Source organism: Panulirus ornatus, chromosome 42, assembly GCF_036320965.1.
Source record: "Panulirus ornatus isolate Po-2019 chromosome 42, ASM3632096v1, whole genome shotgun sequence".
Taxonomy (NCBI): Eukaryota; Metazoa; Arthropoda; class Malacostraca; order Decapoda; family Palinuridae; genus Panulirus; species Panulirus ornatus.
Window position 1 is genome coordinate 7,002,501 of NC_092265.1, and position 7,002 is coordinate 7,009,502.

Consider the following 7,002-nt stretch of genomic DNA (forward strand, 5'->3'; position numbering starts at 1 on the left):
CCTCTTCAGTTCTCTCATACACTCTTTTCATTGGCACATCTCTCTCTTACCCAATCATTTCTTACTCAATCTACCCTTCTCATATCACACACTGTCCTCAAACATTTCTATAACATCCTCCCTCTACCGTAATTTCTGATCTTGGGCCCACGTCTCGCATCCATACAACATCAACGGGACGACTTTACCCTCGAACATTACCCATCTTTGCCCTACAGCACACTCCTCAATGCGCCCAGGACCTTAGCCCCGTCACCCATCCCTATGGCTCACCTCAGCTCCCATGGTTCCATCCGCTGCCACATCCACTCCTAAGCATCTAAAACCACCCTATTTCCTCCAGCTTCTATCCCTACATTCAGATTCTCACTCCAACCAACCCGTTTCCCTCCCCTGTCAAACTTGAAATGATTTTTCGCGAGAGAGAGAGAGAGAGAGAGAGAGAGAGAGAGAGAGAGAGAGAGAGAGAGAGAGAGAGAGAGAGAGAGAGAGAGAGAGAGAGAGAGAGAGAGAGAGAATGAGAGGTGAGAAAGGCTGGAGGAGGAGGAGGAGAGGCAGGGGTCAGGAATTCCTAGAAGGACAACTGGCTTACTCACCACGTAACCCCACCCTGAACACCACCACTCCCTCCCCCACCTCCATCCCCTCACTAAACCCCACACTCTCCACCTCTCCCACCCAACCTCCGCCATGACCCTCCACCTGGCGATGTTTAGTCTGGTGGCTGCAGGTGGGACAGAGAGTCGTGGCTATGTGGATGGTGGCGTAGAAGGTGGTGGTGCCCAAGTGGTGGTGATGGGGTGTGGTGGCGTACAAGTGGTGGTGATGGGCGTGGAAGGTAGTGGTGGTGGTACTGGTGGTGGAGGCCAAGTGGTGGTGATGGGGTGCCTTTGGCGTCGTCCAAGTGGTGGTGATGGGGTGCCTTTAGCGTCGTCCAAGTGGTGGTGATGGGCGTGGAAGGTGGTAGTAGTGGTGGTGGTACTGGTGGTGGCGGTGGTGGTGGAGGCCAAGTGGTGGTGTTGGCGTGGCCTTCTCCAACTCTCTCTTCGACCCCACCTACGCGCTAGCCCGGCCAGTCGGGCAAAAATCCCGTCGTAGGTACTCGAAAGTAGGTACTCTCTCTCTCTCTCTCTCGTATTCCTTAGATCAAAATGAAATGACCTAAATCTACCGAGATGCTGATGACGATGATGATGATGATGATAATGATGACCGATGACGTAAATAATAATGATGATGATGATGATGATGATAATGACGGGTAATGATAAAATCACGTTACTGACGACTGATGATGGTGATGGATGACGAAGAAGTGGGAGGAGGAGGGGGTGAGGGGAATGGATGACTGGCCCAGATCAGTATGCAATGGATACTGCAGGGGTTAATGGCGTGAATGATCACAATGCAAATTTCAATGCCCCATTCATACCTCAGCTGGTCCAGATGCCGCCAAGAACGCTAAATATCTAAGCTCGGAAAGCGCCAGAAAATACAGATCGAGAGAGAGAGAGAGAGAGAGAGAGAGAGAGAGAGAGAGAGAGAGAGAGAGAGAGAGAGAGAGAGAGAGAGAGAGAGAGAGAGGAGGGGGTGGATGGGTAAGTCGGGAGAGAGAGAGAGGGTTGAATAACCGCAGATGATGGGTATCTGAGTAACTGTAGTGAGATGGGTAAGTGACCGCGGCCCGGGGGAGGGAGGTGAGGGAGTGTTGAAGGGAGCAGGAGGCAACGTCTTAAATCCAGCAGGTAGGTCAGGGACAAGGACACTCTCCTTTATGGAGTGGGGTAAGGCAGTGTCCCAGGATGGAATGGAAGGGATAGTTTCCTTTCCCTTATGGCGGGAGCGGTATAATTTTAGACCGGGTGGGATGGTAATCGCCTTATAGAATGGGAAGGCAGGGAGGGTATGCTCAGGGATGGGTCAGATGGACGGGTCTCGCTGATAGACTTATGGACCCTTTCTCAAATGGCGTTGAGTTTTACTTCGCTGTATTTGATGGAATGGGAATTCTATCTTTCTGGCTTACGACGTGGGAGGAAGGGAGGCCCTGAATTCGTAATTGGATGGAAAGGAAAGTCCTCCCTGGCCTTTAGGGTGGGTGTCGGGGGGGGGGGGGGGGGTTGTGGGGGGGGAGAGGGGAGGGGAGGTGGTTGGCTAAGGGAAGTAGGTAGGTGTGCAATGTGCGCCTCGTGAAGCGGGTGAGGCCTCTCGGGACTGAGTCAAGATCGATAGGCGCTGTTCATTAAACGAGTAACTGGTCGTAAATTCCTAACCTGAATGAAGCAATGGGGGGAATGAATAAATCTGTTTTTACTCGATGGGACGACGGAGGAGGAGGAGGAGGAGGAGGAGAAAGAGGAGGAGGAGTCCTTGTGTGAGTGGACTGGTCGACTCGCGGTGGTGAAAACCTCACCCAGCTCCAGCCCCAGGAGTTGCCTAGGAGCTCTCTTGATTAACGTCCTGGATCGACACACATGAGAGCGCTAGGTCAACGGTGATTGCTGCACGTGGGTGGTTAAGAGAGCACCTGGTTGGCAGTAATCACTACACGTGGGAGGCTAACGACAATGGTCTCCGGGAGCGTTTGTTGAGCGCTGGATTCCTCGTTGACCCTTGGGCAAAACTGTCTGCTTTCCTCGTGGGGTAGCGTCTTACATAGTTAGCGGGCGAGGAGCCGCGCATGTAATTACCTCACTGTAATGTATGCACCTCGTTAACCCCCAGGACTTCCATTTTAGCTCGACAGTCGTAGACGCATCCGATGAAAAAAAAAAAATAAAATCACCAACTAAAATATGACTATTGAGTTCATATGGCCACCCAACCGCATGGCAAAGGGTTATCAACGGATTAACTGGCACTTAATGTCCAACAGTCACTGTCTTTGAGGTGACTGACTTCTGAAGGTCAGGGAATATTACTCACCCCTGAAGTGAGGATTGAACTCAAGAGCTCAATGGTCGAGATCGTAATTTCTTGTGGGTCTGGTTCATACACATCGTCGGAAGGCATTGCTCGGTTCCAACGATGTAAACATCGAAGTAGTTCGATGGGAGGAAAAAAAAAAAGTGTCTGATGCTTTGACTACCTTTCATTCCTCAGTGCCAAGGGGGCTTGAACTCTCCATCGCATTCGACTTCACTGCCAAGGGCCTGATCTTCCAGCTCAATCAGCCTTCACCGCAAAGTGCCTGCTTTCTACATCTAAGCCTTCATTGCCAAGGGCTCGATCTTTTAAGTCTTATCAGCCTTCACTGCCAAGGGCCTGAACTCTATGTCTCATAACCCTTTACTGTCAAGGGCCTGAACTTTGAATTTTACTTGCCATCTGTGCCAAGGGCTTGATCTTTAAGGCTCATGAGCTTCCACTGTCAAGGGCATGATAGGCATGTCTCATCACCCTTCACTGCCAAGGGCCTGATGTAGGTGTGAAGGAAATGATCTTGAGACATCACCAATCATAAGGATATACAAAAGATGATATCTCAAGACTTCAGGAAACGAGGACTTCCAACAGAGTTCATCCCCAGGTCAAGAACCTGATTGTGAAAATCTCAGTTATGATAAATGATTAATAAGGGTTATTTTGAGTAATTAGGAGGAGGTAGTGCCATTATCCCGTGCACTGATTTCTATTTATGAACAGAAGACAAGAAATGTACATGATTATCAATTCGCACAGCTCGTGTTTGCAACTTAGAATCTTGAAGAGACGGCAATAAAGATTTTGTTCAGAATTCCAATAAAATATGGCGTTAGAGAAGAAAATAATAACATGGAGATTACAACCTTTGGATGTATAAACCGTACCTCAACGCTACAGTTACACGGTAAAACGAAACTGTAGGATCACGGTTGTAACATACAGTATCGATCGTTGATACGGGAAATCATTTTCATTTGTATAACTCTGATTTATCAACCGACAACTTTAAGCAGTGCTAAATGAATAAATGGGATATATTTCATATATTGAATTTAAAGTGGAGACGGCAAATGTGAGCATTAATCATTTTGTGTTACCGCAGTGCCTTCGGAAATATAATCTTACATGATTTTGCTGAATGACTGAGCCACTGTTTTTCATGTGTCGTGAACAGGGGTTATAAGTGGACACAGGGCTCATGAATACCAGTGGCAGGAGACCATATATATATATATATATATATATATATATATATATATATATATATATATATATATATATATATATATATATATATATATATATATATATATATATATATGTATGCAATAAATAAGAAAATAAAAAAGAGGAAAGTGAAACACGATAAGTTCCCAAGTGCACTTTCGTGTAATAATCACATCCTCAGGGGAAGTACAAGAATGAACTAGAAGACTTGGAACAGTCAGTTGATAAACACATCTCTCCCTGATCATGGTCCTTGCTAGGTTTAACAGCATCATGCATTCAAGGAATGCATGACATGCACTGTGCCAGATACGGACCTGGCTTACAGGCCATGTAATACGTCTACCGCGAAGAAACTTCTTGCAAACTTGGGCGAGTGGCAGAGCTACATTCTCCCAGACGGAATTGAATCTATCTCTTAGGAGTTCCCTCACCTCATCAAAACCCAGCGAAATAGTGAGAGTGGCAAGCCCCCCCCCCACCCAACCCACACTTAACAAGGCAAAGAGCGAAAGGCTGTCAGATCATAAAGTGGGAAACATATGATGTACGGAGAAACTCCAATTGTAAATGCTAATTTCGAGGGACATAAAGGAACTCCCGCAACACTGGTGAACATATTTCCAGACTCATGAAACTTATTCGAATCAACAGAGGGGGGTAAAAAGAAATTATATAACCATCACAATGTGTGTAATATGGCACGAGCTTATAAAGGGCAAGAATCTATCGACAACACTGTTTGCTGAGATTTACAAGTATGGAGAGACAAGTGATGTGTGTGTGTGTGTGTAATTTCTTTCTTTCATACCCTTCCGCCGTTTCCCGCGTTAGCGAGGCAGCGCCGGGAAGAGTGATGAAAGGCGGCATTCGCTGACATCCATTCTCTTATCTGTCATGTGCATTGTACCGAAACCACAGCCCCGTATTCACATCCAGGCCCCACAGAGCTTTCCATGGTTTCCCCTGCCGCTACACATACACACATATTGTGTGTGTGTGTGTATATATATATATATATATATATATATATATATATATATACCCTGGCCAGAGGGGCGTCCTTCTCTCGACACCTGTCGATTGAACAACAAAGCTCATGCCTCATACCAAAATTCCCACCTCCCTACGTACTAAAATTCCCACCTCCCTGACTGCGTCTCTCTCTCTCTCTCTCTCTCTCTCTCTCTCTCTCTCTCTCTCTCTCTCTCTCTCTCTCTCTCTCTCTCTCTCTCTCTCTCTCTCTCTCTCTTCTTCTTCTTCTTCTTCTTCTTCTACACGATTTTACTCAACCACCAGCAAGCTTTCCGTTCTCTCGTCTTATCTCTCGCATTTTATTGGTTTCCTGCCGTTTCTCGACACCGTCTCCCATGAAGCAACGCTGGGGTTCCTCGACTCCTCCTCCTCCTCCTCATCCTCCTATGTCCCAAGAAACGCTTCCTCCCTGACGACAGAAATCCTTCGTCGTCTCCGGATGAGGCCGTCAGCGGGACTCGTCCAAACAAGAGACCTCTGCCCGGGCTACGAGAGACTTTTGTAAGTCTACGAGAACCCTTAGCAGTCTACAAGAGCTTTTAAGAGTCGACGAGAGCCCTCAACAGTCTACGTGGGTCCTCCTCAGTGCACGGCAACCCGTTCCTATCCAAGACAGCGCCCCTTTCCCGCCTGCGAGAGGCCTTGCCGATCTACCAGAGCCCTTCGCAGTCTACGAGAACCCCCTTCTCGGGTCAACGAAAGCAAGCACTCCATGATCTACCACTGCCTCGCTTACAAAAGCTCTTCCTCCCACTCTACAACAACCATATCCGAACTATTTATATCAACTGCCTCATTCACTTTTCATTTTTTTTTCTTCTTCATGCATACACTTCAATTTATTCTTCGTCCTCCTTGCTTTTTCCCACATCCACTTCCTCCTCCTGCTCCTCTTTCCACACCCACTCTCCCAGAAAAACACCAAGAGAAAATCCAGCCCACTTGGCAATCCTACCAGACTGGGGGCGGGTTCTCCGAACGCAAGTTAGTCAGATTCGTCCTTGGGTGTGCGCGTATGTCTGTGTGCTTGGGCGCGTCTCCATGTGTGTGTGTGTGTGTATGTGTGTGTGTGTGTGCTTGCACGTAAGCATCTCTATGTGCTTGCACGTGTGATATACGTGTGACTGTTAGCGTTCATGTGTATGCTTGCGTGTCGACTACACTCTGTGTTTATATGTGTATGTGAGCGTGCTGTATGTATGCTTGTGGGTGTGTGAATCTGTTGAGTGTTTAGGTGTGTGCTTGTGTATGTCTGAAAGCATGGTTGAGTCTGTGTGTTCTCACAGGTGCGCATATCTGTTTATACTTCTGTGAGTATTGCTGTATTTGTGTCTCTGTATGTTACAGTATTGCTGTATCTGTGTCTCTGTATGTTACAGTACTGCTGTATCTGTGTTTCTGTATGTCACAGTACTGCTGTATCTGTGTCTCTGTATGTTACAGTACTGCTGTGTCTGTCTCTGTATGTTACAGTATTGCTGTATCAGTGTCTCTGTATGTTACAGTATTGCTGTATCAGTGTCTCTGTATGTTACAGTATTGCTGTATCTGTGTCTCTGTATGTTACAGTATTGCTGTATCTGTGTCTCTGTATGTTACAGCACTGCTGTATCTGTGTCTCTGTATGTTACAGTACTGCTGTGTCTGTCTCTGTATGTTACATTACTGCTGTATCTGTCTCTGTATGTTACAGTATTGCTGTATCAGTGTCTCTGTATGTTACAGTATTGCTGTATCTGTGTCTCTGTATGTTACAGTATTGCTGTATCTGTGTCTCTGTATGTTACAGTATTGCTGTATCTGAACTGTACATGT